This window comes from Myotis myotis, unplaced genomic scaffold (genome assembly GCF_014108235.1).
Source record: "Myotis myotis isolate mMyoMyo1 unplaced genomic scaffold, mMyoMyo1.p scaffold_m19_p_8, whole genome shotgun sequence".
Taxonomy (NCBI): domain Eukaryota; kingdom Metazoa; phylum Chordata; class Mammalia; order Chiroptera; family Vespertilionidae; genus Myotis; species Myotis myotis.
The window spans coordinates 31,983,332-31,997,704 of record NW_023416390.1 but is presented as its reverse complement, the minus strand read 5'-3'; the positions used below and the strand labels follow the sequence as shown (position 1 = coordinate 31,997,704).

The 14,373-nt window shown below is 51.6% G+C and overlaps 1 protein-coding gene across 3 annotated transcripts in view; it reads right to left on the bottom strand.

Moving 5' to 3' along the window:
* The window catches only part of EFHD1 (EF-hand domain family member D1), a 40,721-nt gene that overhangs the window by 25,494 nt on the left and 854 nt on the right, over positions 1–14,373 (bottom strand). The window lies entirely within an intron of this gene.

Here is a 14,373-nt window from a genome sequence, read left to right as displayed (position 1 = left end):
GGGAGCGAGGGCCAGCTTCCAATGTGGGCCCAGAGCTGGCAGCTCCTCTTTCCACGAATCACTGGGCTCCCACTGTGCGGAGCCCCTGGGTTTTCTTGGTTTTCAGCACACAAATAATCTTGCCTTAATGGAAGAAAGAAGCCGCCAGCTTTTGTCTGAAGGCTCAGCCATCAGAAACTCCCCAGGGACCCCTCAGAAGGGGGCTCTCAGGGGGGTGGCAGTGCCCCAGAAAATGCCTTAGTGTTGGGGGATCATGCCTCAGACCCCACCAGGACATCGGAACACCCCCACTTTTCTTTCAAAAGGCCTTGTATGGAAATTATGTATTTCAAACAGGCAGGGGCTGGCTACTCAAAGTGTGGTCCCTGGACCAGGTCACCCAGGATCATTAGAAATGTAATATCAGGCCCCGCCCCAGACCTGCTGGATCAGAACCTGCGTTTCTATGACTCCTGCTGGTGCCCAGGCTCTTTCAAGTAGGAGAAAGGCACTGTGCCAGACTATCCCCAAGGTGAGTGGCCTTTCCTGGGCCGCCCCCCCGACCCCCCACCTTCTCACTGTGTGGATCCCTAACTGGGCCTATCCACATGAGCCTCCGGACTCCCCAAGTCACAGGACGGTCCCTCCTCCTCCAGACTCCCCTGGTTGCCCATCCTCTTAGTCTCTGGTTTCCTAGTCTTTGTGTGGGTCCCCCTCCACCTCCCAGCTGTCAAGTCATCTGCTGCTCCTTCCTTCCTTCTTTCCTTCCTGCTTGCTGCAGGGAAACCAGATCTCCAAGTGTGTTACCACTGCTTGCAAAGTAAGAGTAAGCAGGCTCTGAGCAAGGGCCCGGGGGACTCGCAGGAGTTAAGTACAAAAGCTTGAGCCCAAAGTCTTTGATTTCCAATCAGGCTGCTCCCAGCCAGCTTTGTCGAATGAGCTCCCAGCTTTGTCAAGTTCTATTCACCCTCTCACTCACCACCAGGCTCCTAGCTACCTGGGGCCACTCCCAAGCAGGAGGAAAGCACAAAGACCAGTCCCAGCGGGAAGCAGAGGTACAAAGAGACAGTTGAGCTGTGATAAGGCCGGAACTTGGGCAGAGCTGGAGTGGAAGGAGGTGGCTGGGACAGGGGAGCAAATGTGCTGAGAGGGAGCCACCATCACCCGTCTAGTCCAGCGGGGCCAGGATGTCCCAGAAGGGGGCAGAGGGCCAGCTCTCACAAAGCATTCTGGGAGCGTTGTGTCTGTCAAAGGGCAACAGGGGACGACCCTCAAAGAGTTTGAGGCAGAGACGCAACATCAGATAGCTGTTTCAGAAAGACCTCTCAGCTCTGTGTGCAGAATGGATTTTTGGGAGGTGGGGATGAGCAGACTAAGGCAGGGGGCCTAGTTGGGGAATGCCACGTAGTAGTCCTAGCCATGGAGGGATGCAGGGGGGGCAATGGTGAGGTGGGAGTGGTACCGGGTACAGGTGAACACAAGCTTCACCTGTTCTGTGCACAGGGTTCTCATTGTGGCCAATTCCTTCCTTTTCTGGCACAAGGCCAACCTCTTGGCAGGCTGCAGGAGACCAGTGGAGGCTGGGTCTTGTCCCCACCGTCAGCCACAGCACCCTGTAGTTCCACACATCATACGCGGTGTCTGAAAGCTCTTAAAGAAAAGTGGGGGCAGCCCTGGCCGGATAGCTTACTTTATTGGAGCATTGTCCCGATACACCAAGGTTGTGGGTTCAATCCCTGGTCAGGGCACATATAAGAATCAACCAATGAATGCATAAATAAGTAGAACAACAAATCTCTCTCTCTCTCTCTCTCTCTCTCTCTCTCTCTCTCTCTCTCTCTCTCCCTTCCTCTAAAATCAATTAAAAAAAATTTTTTTTAAAGTGGGGCAGAGCTGAGCTCCCCTGCTACAGAACACCCACTGTGTGCTCAGCTCCTCACCGGACAGCAGAGGGGAGGCAGAGCCAGGCGGTGCTACTCAGGCTTCAGTGCAGTCAGGGAAATCTACTTAGTCCCAAATGCATGCCTGGGAGTGGCCCTACCGGGGACTGCCACATGGATTCAGGAAGGGAGATGGCAAGGGGTGATGGCACAGGACAGCAGCTCGCTGCACCAAGCCCCCTAACCCCAGCCTCATGCTCTTAAACTGGATGCCATAACTCAATAGTGGGAAGACCTCAATGCAAACCCTCCTGCTGATGAGAGCAACCCAGAATGGAAACAAAGCAAACCAGTCCCCACAGCCATCCCCAAAGGAACATGCCAGAGACAATGCCATAACAGGTCAGTGGTGCAGTATTTCAGCCACACTGAAGGCACAAATACCCTCTGACCACAAAGGAACTGAAAGGTGGGGTGCAGCGGGAAGAGCCCTGGAAAGCTTCTGACTCAGCAACGCACGTGTAACAGTAACAATTCCTCCTCCTGGAGACTGGAGGGGCTCCCCCGGAGGAAGGTGGAAGGCAGCAGTGGCTGGGAGTGTGCTCCTGGGGTCAGACTCCCCTGACTCAAACCCCTGGTGACCTCATGTGCTGTGTGTCCCTGGGCAAGTTACTCGAACTCTCTGAGCTTCCATTTCCTCCTTTGTCTAGTTGTTGCCAAAATGAAAGGAAGTCAGATAAACTCTCAGCTTATCAATGAGAGCTCACTTTTCTAGTTTTGGTTGCTATTATCTCTTTAAGAGAAAGACCCTCATCCTGGGGCCTCCCCCTTAGTCCTTTGGAAATTGGGGCACTCTTGCTCGGTTTGGGAAAATATGGGCTGGAGACTGTTTGGGGACAGGGGAATGGGGTGAGTGGATCTGGGAATCTTGAGTTCCAAGCAATCCATCCAGAAAGGAGGTGAGACGAAAGGACCAAGGTTGTGAGGACTCCACAGTCGGGTCCCAAGGGAAGCCTCTCTGGACAAAGACTGATAGGGGGGAGGGGAGAGTAAAGGCTCTTCTGATCAGGGATGTCGAGCCGGTTGATGGTGGGTTCTTTGCTGTGAGTGTGCAGTAAGGGGGTGCCTCCCCTTAGCTCCCAACTTTCCCCGTAAAAGTCCTGAGGGGCCAGACAATCAGGCAGAGGAGCCGCTGGAAACCCAGCTCTGGGAATTCCCAGGAGCCCTGTGAGTCTCGGGGGACAGGTGCCCCCAAACAGCCAGGGGTTTTCATACCCAGACTTGGTCAGGCCTGGGGCAGCCCCTGCAGTGCCTCGCCCCTCTTGGCCCCCAAGACCAGGAGGAGTCTGGGAGGAAAATAGCCAGGGGGAGGCACAAGTCTCGGGGGAGGCCGGGGCCGCAGGCCCAGCTGAAGTGGGCAGTGGAGGACGAGGCTATGGCTCCAAACGGGGAGGAAGAGCACCTGGCTGCCGCCCTCAGAGTCTGGCTCTCTACCCACTGCTTCCCTGCCGGCCAGTCCTTCTCCTGTGTCCCTGCTCTGGGCTGGCACCACCTTAAATCCAGCAGCCCTGCCGGGGCCAGAGGGACCTGCAGCTCCCTTAGTGGAAAGAACATGGGGCTGGAACTGGAGTGACCTAATTAAGGCTGTGACCGCACACCAAGTAGTCACGCGATCTTGGGGACAACCTGAGAAGGTGGTCACTTACCTTTTTCCACATCTCACTTACAGGCGTGTGCCCGTGTGGCATGCGGTCCGTGTCACTGCTAGAAGGAACTGTACTACCTCATTGAGAGCTCCCATTCCTCTGACAGCCCTGTGAGCTGCCCAGCTCCCCTGGGGCACTAATTAGGGCCTCAGTGCAGCTCCAGAGGAGACCCTCTGCTGGGGTCAAGGCACCCCTGCCCTCCAATGGCCCTGGGATGACCGGGGGCCTGGAGGAAGAAGTTAGCCACACAACCACAAAGACCCACCCCTGCCTTCCCAGGGCAAACCCTATGGAGAGGGAGGGGAACCTCACAAAATCAACAATAACAGACAGTTCTATAATAATAACTAAGTGTAACCAATTAGACAATGCGGGGTGTGGGAGAGAGGCTGTGGGGGGCCATCAGGCCAGCAAGAGGAGGGCCAGGCTAGGGGAACCGGCGGGAGAGGAATGCAATAGCCAGCGGGGCCTGGCCTTGAGGTGCTCATGAGGAGTCTGGACTTTGTTCCGTGGGCAATAGGGAGCTACCAAATGTTGTATGTTGTCCCCAAAGGTTCTGAAACAGAAAACAAGGTAATGAGGTCTGGGCTCTGGCAAGAGGATGGATGGGAGGAGGACAGTCTAGGGCAGTGATGGCGAACCTTTTGAGCTCGGCGTGTCAGCATTTTGAAAAACCCTAACTTAACTCTGGTGCCGTGTCACATATAGAAATTTTTTCATATTTGCAACCATAGTAAAACAAAGATTTATATTTTTGATATTTATTTTATATATTTAAATGCCATTTAACAAAGAAAAATCAACCAAAAAAATGAGTTCGCGTGTCGCCTCTGACACACGTGTCATAGGTTCGCCATCACTGGTCTAGGAGGAAGCTGCCCCGGCCTAGGGCAGGTGGTCCAGTGAGGTCTGGAGGGCAGGAAGCCGGCAGAAGCTGTGCCACGCGTGGCCCCACCTCTCTATGGAGGTGGGGTTGCCAGGACAGCTGAGATTTGGAGCCTAAGAAGCTGGAGATGGAATGATATTAATTAACGAGAGAAGCTCATTGGCACAGGGGAAAGAGTGCAGGCTGCCTGGGTTCCAATCACACCACTTACACCATGTGTGACATTGGGCAAGTTACTTAGCTTCTCTGTGTCTCAGTTTCCTCACCTGTAAACGGGGGATGATAATAGTACCCATCTCAGTGATTCTGATGTGTAAATGCTAAAAACAGTGCCTGCACACAGTAGGTGCTCTGTAAGCAATGGTTGTTAGGTGGTGTTGGGGAGCCCAGTACTCAGTAAAATTGGCCTTTGTAGGTAGGGCAGGGTGGGGAGGGGCAAGCATGAGGCATTTAGGGAGGGGCAGAGACCCTGTCACCAGGGCAGAGTGGGCAGAATCGGGGACAGCACCTCTCCAAGGCCAGGACAGAGTTCACCAGGTCCCTTGAGCACAGAGCTAGGGTGGTCAGCAGCCAGATCTTCTTGTTGGAGAGGTAATGGCTGGGGCCACTGTCCCAGGCACAATGGGTGTTCAGTGAGCAGTGCTGGGTGGGGCTGCGGGTCCACAGAGTGTCTAACCCCAGAGCTGGGACCAGCTGCAGCCCTCGGTTCCTCCTGCCATTCCCACCAGGATGGGGTAGAGGGGCCAGCCCTGGGCACATGACAGTATGAAAGCCCCAAGTATGTCCTCCTATTTTCACAAACCAGGTCCACGCTGGAAAAGGGCTAAACGGCCTGTCGGTGACCCAGGGGCGGCCTTGCGTGGTGAGAGACCGTGCAGCCACACCAGCCACCAGAGGTGGGGTCAGCCCTTCAGAATCAGGCCCTAGCGAGGCTGGAAGGAATCACTGCTCTGTCCTGTCCCTACTTCCCCAAGGCTCCCGCTGGCCTGAAACCAGGAACTGTTCAAGGAGACTGCTGCTGGCACTGGCAACCCGGTCCTCACCTCCAAAAGCAAAGAATGTACCTTCATTCAGCCAACACGGGGGGTGCCCAGGCTGACATGAAAAGAAGATAAAACCAGGCCAGACACCCCCACACCCATTCACCCACGCCTGTACAAAGGCCTCCATGCCGAGAAGGGGCCCTGGCAACAGAACCCCAGGCAGCGCTGAAAGGAATGAGGGCCCTCCATGCACTCGACTCGCAGCCAAAGATGGTGGCTGGCCCCACGCACTCACCAACTCTTCCTCTGCAGCCCCTTCCAAAGGGAGGAACTCAGAGACTGGTGATGACGGAGAGTAAAGGCGGTTTGGGAAGAGAAGAGAGAGAAGCAGGGGAGGCATCAGCAAAGAGTTTTCAAAGACAAAGCAGGTGAGCAGTGTCACTGATCAATTTGCCCCAGGAAGCCAGTTGGCTCCAGATGCAGAGGCCGGGTGGCGGGTCCAGCAACGCCAGGCTCTCGGTAAGGTAAAAGGATTACTTCGGGCAAAAGCAGTTTTGCTGAGAGTTGGCCAAGGGAATGTTGACACAGAAACACATCCTCCACCCCCCAAACATACACACAGTGCTCCCAGCTGCCAGGGATCCACAACCACAGGCAGAGAGAAACCATAAGGGTCTCCACTAAAACAGCAGGAGTGAGTGTCCCAGAGAAATGACCTCTACACTCAGACACTCAGGAGCCCCTGGGAATGGGCTGCTTGCTACCTGGTCTCTGGAATCCAAGCCTGTGTCTAAGCCCCTCTCATGTACACAAAATCACAGAGGGACAGAAGAGAGCCACAGCACCCTGCTCAGGAAAAGACCCCAAAGGACACAGGGGGCCCCTTCCCTTCCTCAATGACAGAGCTACCATTGTGGATGGGGACTGGCCCCGCAGGGAAGGGAGCCCTGTTGTGGTCCCATCATGGTCATCACCTTCCTCTGGGTAGTCACTTGGCTGGGTGGGCCCATGACCCAGTGCTGGCCATGGGATGCCAGAGGCTGGCTGAGGGGAAGACTTGGGAAAGATTTCCTCATTGTTTAGAAGAACCCCAGGTCTTTCCTGCCTAGATGTGACTTGGGGAGCCTTGTCATCTTGCTATCAGCACACAGATAAAGCCAACAGAGAAAGTGGCAGGCGGCAGAGAAGGACCGGACCCTAGTCCTTGATGGAAGCAGCCAACAGGCCCAAGCGCCTCCTTGTCCTCTGGATCCCTGTCACGTGAGCTGAGGCATTTCTTTACTGATCAGTGAGCTTGGGGCAGGGTTTTCTGCCACTTGAGCCAAAGGCCTCCCTCCTACCACATGACAGGACGGCAGAGTCGGGCTCAGCATTCCTGTTTAGGAACAGACACCTAAACTGTTGGCGGTGATCCCTCGGGAACAGAACAGCATGAGGCTTCCGTTCTTGAAGTCGTACATAAATATCTCCACTATTTTACAAGGAAATTTAAACAGGAAACATACTTTTATAATGGAAAAAATGTGTTTTCTTTAAGCTGTGAGATTCTAATCTCCTCTTTCTCTTCAAACCAATGGGTCTCAACTATGTCTGGGGAAACGGGTCCTAAACCCCTTGGAGGAGATGTTTCAGAGGAACTGAAGGCTTGAGGGGAGGGACCCCTGCTCTAACCAAGGGGCTCAAGGAGGCAGACACCCAAGGCCAAGGTTGCTGTGCCACCAAGTCTTCCTTTCCATCTGGAGTTTTTAAGCCCCTTCAGAGCTTGACCGTAGCCTGGCTCAAGCACATCTTGGACCCCCTCTCAGGGGAAGTAACACCAAGGCAACCCTTCTGAGGGTGCAGTACGTCACACTGGGGACCCCAGCTTCTGCCTCTTTTCCCCCTCAGGAACTGAGGTCAGCCCCAGCGAGGGAAACCCCAGGCCAATGACCAGAAGAGAGGAAGGAGGAGTGAGACCACATGGAATCATGTGGCCCACCTTCTGCCCTCTGAGATCACACAGGTCCTCCCCAGTGCTTCAAAGCTCTCAGCCCCCATCCTCTGGCTCCAGAAGCCTCAGTTTGAATTCCTTCCCAATACTGTCTGGCTGCTCTTCTCTGACTGTGTCCAGAAATACCAGGACCTCCTGCCATGAAGGCAGCAGAATGCATCCTCACAGGGTTTGCTAGGCTTCCTGGGGTGTCTTGTACATGGGTGGTAGGTGACTTTTCCAGGACTTGCTTTCCTCCCTGTCAAGCAGCATCATGTTAAATCTGAGTTGCTGTTAAGTTTGTTGAGCTCTGACTGGTGTGGCTCAGTTGGTGGGCATCGTACCGTCCTACTGGGCACCGAAGGTTGCTGGTTAGATTCCGGGTCAGGCTCTAACAACTCAGATGTCCCTGTACATAAGCCTCCCAAGGAGCATCTAGGATTTAGGACCAGGGGTGCCCTCGATCATCAACACTCAAGGGAAACAGAAGCAGGAGGCTATAGAGGCTTTTTCCAGGAGGACCGCAAAATGCGGTGGAGGCCAAGCATTGTGAGTGCGTGAGAGGGTATGTGAGAAAGAGCATGGATGTCAGCATGCATACAGGCATGTGTCAGTGTGCAAGGGTGATGGAGGCAAAGACCAACAAGTAGTTAACATATAAATGCGAGAATTCCATCAGAAGGTTGATGGACTCTGATATTCAGCAAGGGCTGAGAATCAGCATTGTATTACCCCAGGGGTCCTCAAACTATGGTCCGCGGGCCACATGCAAACACAAATATTGTATTTGTTCCCGTTTTGTTTTTTAACTTCAAAATAAGATATGTGCAGTGTGCACAGGAATTTGTTCATAGTTTTTTTTAAACTATAGTCCGGTCCTCCAACGGTCTGAGGGACAGTGAACTGGCCCCCTGTTTAAAAAGTTTGAGGACCCCTGTATTACCCTGCTGCTGACCAAACGGCTGAAGGCAATCCCCTAACCCTGTGGTTGGCAAACCGCAGCTTTCGAGCCACATGTGGCTCTTTGGCCCCTTGAGTGTGGCTCTTCCACAAAATACCACGTGCGGGCACGCATGTACAGTGCGATTGAAACTTCGTGGCCCATGTGCAGAAGTTGGTATTTTGTGGAAGAGCCACACTCAAGGGGCAAAGGAGCTGCATGTGGCTCGCGAGCAGTGGTTTGCGAGCCGCAGTTTGCCAACCACTGCCCTAACCTGATAATCCTTTATTGTTTACCAAACCTTACCACTGATATGTCTGTCTGGTTTGCTAAAGGGCAAATGTGTGAATAAAAAGCTATGGGTCCTAAGATTTGGGGAGCCACTCCACTAAAGAGTAGGTCTCCACCTGGTTCCCCCATGCCTTCTAAATTTATATTTCTTGTCTAGTATATCCATTTGTGCATGGCCCCTTCTCCAGATCCTGAATCCTCACTGCTAAAGGTTGTGGCCCAAGGGTACCTGAGTTGCACATTCATGAAACAACAAGCTAAAAGCAAACATTCACAAAACCTAGAGGGTGCGCTGGGCTCCTAACCTCAGCACGTCTTCCCTGAGGCAGACCAGCCTGGCAGTCCCCAGCTCCCGAGACCCACTGGCTCAGCCATGCTGCAAAACCAAGCATGATGTAGCCCTGTGTAAACCAGACACCCCAAACTCAGTGGAGAAGGTATTTCTATTTCCTAGTTAGACTGAGGTAGGGGAAACCACAGGGCTGAGAGTATAAATCAAGTTTGAGTCTGTTAACTATTTTTTTTTTTTTACATAATGTAAGGCTTTAATAACTCACTCAATTTCAAATTCTCATAAAATGAGATGGCTCTGTAATAAGGAGGGTGGAGGGCACTTCTGAGAGAGAGGAGGGAAGAAACTCCAGCAAAGAAAGAACTGCCAGGCGCTGTGGACCTCAGGAGCCCCTCCCACATCACGCTCCTCAAGCACGCTGGCAAATAAAAACAAGCAGGCTCACTGAGCGAAGGAACAGCTCCAAGTCACGCTGTCTTTCTGCCAGAGACCAAGGGCCTGAAACAGAAGCCAGCCTGGGTTCTGGCTGAACACCCCCCAGGAATTCAAACAAGCCCTGGGTTCCCTCACCCCACCTTCATCCAGAACAGTTCAACGTGCAAATCCAGTGCAGGTGAGAGAATTTCAAATCCACGGGCATCCCTGTGACCGCAGCTACAGGCAGGTCAGAAGTCCTCCTTCCCTAAGGAGGGAAAAGCACTCAACTTCCATTTATTTGCATCTCCTTTCCAATCTTTAAGGTCAATTCACTCAAAAGATGCGGATGAGTTTGGGTGAAGCACATCGCCTCTAGCCCCCGGTACAAACCTCCTTAAGAAGGCTCCTCGACCTCTTTGGCAAAATCCCTCTGCTCCCACACTCCCTTTCTCCCGCCCTCAGAGAGGGAGGAGAAACGAAAGCTAGGGGTGGGGGGAAGACAAGGTATGAAGGGTTCCAAGACAACCTCATCTTTTCGGGGTTCAATGGTGGCCCGGGAATTGGTTGTTGGCAGGGTGTCCATGACATCATCATTTCGGATTCTTAATAAAAAGACAACTTTCCCATAGCCAAATGCTCCTCTTCCCACCCTCTCTTCGGGGAATTGAAACACAAGCTTTAAAAATGCTGCAAACACATCACAGCTGCATTTTCAGATGTTGCATTTGGGTCCTGCCCTTAAGTGGCTGCCCTCATTACCTCCCCCTTTGAAAGAGGCCCCTGGCTAAGTTCCAGGGTAATTGAAATTTCCTGTCTAACCTTGACCACTCCGCCAGCTCCTATTACAGTCCTGGACACACACTGTAGAGTCAGTTTCTTCTGGGCCTTCTCACTCTTCGTTTAAAATCAGGCCACTATTCTGTAGGCTCAGGCTATCTAGTAACACACTTGGAAATGGAGAGGGAACTTTCTCTGGCCTGGCCGATGACGCCTCTGGCTTCCCACACTCATTAGAAAATTCTCTTTATTCTACAACTCACTATTGAGGAGCCAGGATACAAAGACAAATGACCCCATGCCAAGAACCCAACATACTCACAAGCCGTGAAGGAAGAATCCAGTTGTTTGGTGTGTGCGTGTGTTTTTTTAATCTTGAAAAATGTAAGAAATCCCCAGGCAAAATACTTTTAAATACAAGAAATCACCTTTAAAAGTTCAAAGCATGTTTTGCAGTATCTGCTTGAATCTCTCTAGGTCCGAACGAAAGAATGAGCATCCTCTGTACCGGTCAAGTCAGGTTCTGAGCAAACTCCAAAGTGACATCGGAATCTGGATCTAGAAACTCTGATTAAAAGTAAAATTCCTACTGAAAGTAATTGCACTTCTGGCACCAGTGGGGGTTCGATTGGTTTGGCTTTGTTTTCGTAGTTAGATGGCAACTCCGTTTGAATTAGGATTGAGCTATGGGAAGACTGAGTCTCTTCTGTTGGGGGTGGGATCATCCTGGCTTCGGTTAGGTCTCTGACCTTCCTAGTTCACTCAGATAACCTAAATTGGTTAAGAGTCTGACGTTCCTAAATCTGAGGGCATCCTTGAACGGACTTTCCTCATTCCCCCCAGAAGGTGGGGAGGAGGCAATCATCGTGCCCCATGGTCTGGGTATCTCTGCTCACGCACAGTAATGGGTTGAATAGGGTCCCCCCAAAATTCATGGTCATCCAGAACCTCAGAATGTGACTTTATTTGGAAACAGAGTTTGCAGATGTAATAAATTAAAATGAAATCACACTGGATTAGGGTGGGCCATAAATCCAATGACTAGTGTCCTTATAAGAAGGCCACGTGAAGACACAGACAGGGAGAGCACCATGTGACCATCAAGGCAGAGCAGCCAGCACCCACTGCCACCCTCTGGTCTTCCGGCTTTCCTACCACCTTGAGCTCCCTCTGGATGGCCAGCTGGCTCTGGGACCTTCTCCGCTAGAGCCTGTCAGCACAGGGGGGTGGGAGGCCTGCACCCTGCTGCCCTTGCCCATATTGGGGCAGGCAGGCTATGGGCCCCTCCCATCTGGGAAGGCGACAGTGGGGCTTGGCATTTGGGGATTTGTTGCCTGCCTGGGTTGGTGTAGTCAAGGCCCTTTCATAAGATGAGGGGGGTGTCGGATTCTCACAGCCAGTTGGCCTGGAGGTCAAATCACCCCCAGTATTAACTACAACAATCAAGGCTTAACTACAACAAGACTGCGCACAAAGACCACTAGGGGGTGCACCAAGAAAGCATAAAAAATGCGGAGACAAAGAAACAGGACACAAATGTCGATGGAGGATATAGAATTCAGAACCACACTTTTAAGGTCTTTCAATAATCTTCTAGAAACTGCCGATAAACTTAATGAGATCTGCAAGAAATCTAATGAGACCCTCGATGTTGTGATAAAGAACCAACTAGAAATTAAGCATACACTGACTGAAATAAAGAATATTATACAGACTCCCAACAGCAGACCAGAGGAGCACAAGAATCAAGTCAAAGATTTGAAATGCGAAGAAGCAAAAAACATCCAACCAGAAAAGCAAAATGAAAAAAGAATCCGAAAATACGAAGATAGTGTAAGGAGCCTCTGGGACAGCTTCAAGCGTACCAACATCAGAATTATAGGGGTGCCAGAAGATGAGAGAGACCAAGATATTGAAAACCTATTTGAAGAAATAATGACAGAAAACTTCCCCTACCTGGTGAAAGAAATAGACTTACAAGTCCAGGAAGCGCAGCGAACCCCAAAAGAAAGGAATCCAAAGAGGACCACACCAAGACACAGCATAATTAAAATGCCAAGAGCAAAAGACAAAGAGAGAATCTTAAAAGCAGCAAGAGAAAGAAACACAGTTACCTACAAGGGAATACCCATACGACTGTCAGCTGATTTCTCAACAGAAACTTTGCAGGCCAGAAGGGAGTGGCAAGAAATATTCAAAGTGATGAATGCCAAGAACCTACAACCAAGATTACTTTATCCAGCAAAGCTATCATTCAGAATTGAAGGTCAGATAAAGAGCTTCACAGATAAGGAAAAGCTAAAGGAGTTCATCACCACCAAACCAGTATTATATGAAATGCTGAAAGGTATCCTTTAAGAAGAGGAAGAGGAAGAAAAAGGTAAAGATACAAATTATGAACAACAAATATGCATCTATCAACAAGTGAATCTAAGAATCAAGTGAATAAATAATCTGATGAACAGAATGAACTGGTGATTATAATAGAATCAGGGACATAGAAAGGGAATGGACTGACTATTCTTGGGGCGGAAAGGGGTGTGGGAGATGCGGGAAGAGACTGGACAAAAATCGTGCACCTATGGATGAGGACAGTGGGTGGGGAGTGAGGGCGGAGGGTGGGGTGGGAACTGGGAGGAGGGGAGTTATGGGGGGAAAAAAAGAGGAACAAATGTAATAATCTGAACAATAAAGATTTAATTAAAAAAAAAGATGAGGGGGGTGTCTATCAACTACAGTCTCTGCATGTTCTAGGCACCGAGGGTGGATGAACACTTAAGTGATAAAATCTCCCAGCCAGAGGAGCCCCTGACCTTGGTGAGGTAGGGAGAGCGAAGTTTCAGCTGCTCCCAGATGTGGGAAACTGAGAGAAGCACCTGCAGGGTGCTCATTAGCTCAGGTGGAGGTGTTTAAGTTTGTGGAAGCTCAGGGGGTGGGCCAAGGAATCCTTGTTTGTGTAGGGTCTGGGTTGCCTGAGAGTGGGGCAGGGGAGGGAGGACCTGGACATGCACAAAAGAGAGGTAGCTGGCTTAAGAAACAGAACCAAAGCACTGCCAGCATCATCTGAGCACCTGGATCCAGCCATACCTGACCCCACTCACTGCCTTGTTACTATGGGGACTCTCTCTGTTACTCTTAGGCAGCCAACTCACAAACTTGTCCTCTCAAGGACTTTTCTGCAGGAAAAAAATTATAGTAATAAAAATAAATAAATGAAACCCAAATCACTGCAAAGCAACTGGAAGAAGGTCCCCAAGATGCCCTCCCTGAATCCAACTGGACTGGGGGAACTACTGGTCTTCCCACGAAAGGCATAATCCCAAACAAATCAAAGGGACTCTGACAAACCACTCACTGATTGTTCTTCCACCTCTGCCCCAGTTGCAGGCATTTCTTTTGCCCCAACTCAGCTTTCCTTAATTGCCCCATCAGGTGTGAACACCAGAGAACAGTGCCTGGAAGCCAGGGATTCAGAAATTGGGGTGTCAGGCAAACGGAAAAGGCCCGGTGGCCTCCGGGTGCCTGCCTCTGCTGACCTCCCCACAGGGGCTGGCGCTGGACTACAGCCCAGCCTCAGGCTCGGGCCACACGGCGCCGGCCACACGGCGCCCTTAAATAGAACCTCCACGGGAGGACAAACATTCCAAGAGCTTTAAAAACGCCCCAAGCATGACCTGGCCGGAGGCCTCGCTCCCCCAGACATTTTTCTGGTCTCGGCCCTATTCTGGAAATAATATTAATAGCTCGGCTAGGAGCTTACGGTGTGCAAAATAATTCATGGCCTTGAAGGGCAGGAACGATTGCTGCTCCCATTCTCCAGTTGAGAGAATTGAGGCCCCAGGAGATCCCAAGCGACAAGGCCGTCTAGTGGGGGCTCTCTACTCTGCCTTCCCCGCCGGCTGGGGCTTACACAGCAGGACAAGAACGAGCCCCCCGCGGGACGGCTGCCAGCTGCCGGGTGGGTTCCGACAGGCGCCTGGAGACAAGGCGACGCCCCCAGGAGGCTCCCGGACCCGCTCGCTCCAGGAACGCCCTGATCTTCTGCGAAGAGTTTAACCAACTCCCAGTTCTCAGCCTCTGTTGGTACATCAGACCCCGCGCGGCAGCCAAGGATAACTTTCCTCTTTTATTTTAAAAGATAAAGGACAACAGGGCTAATTTCTCCCTGGGGAGATAAAAGCTGGCAGGTGAGGTGCGGCGCGTCTCTGTTTCCTAGAAGTTGTGCTTCGGTGCAAATCGCAGAACGAGGCGGC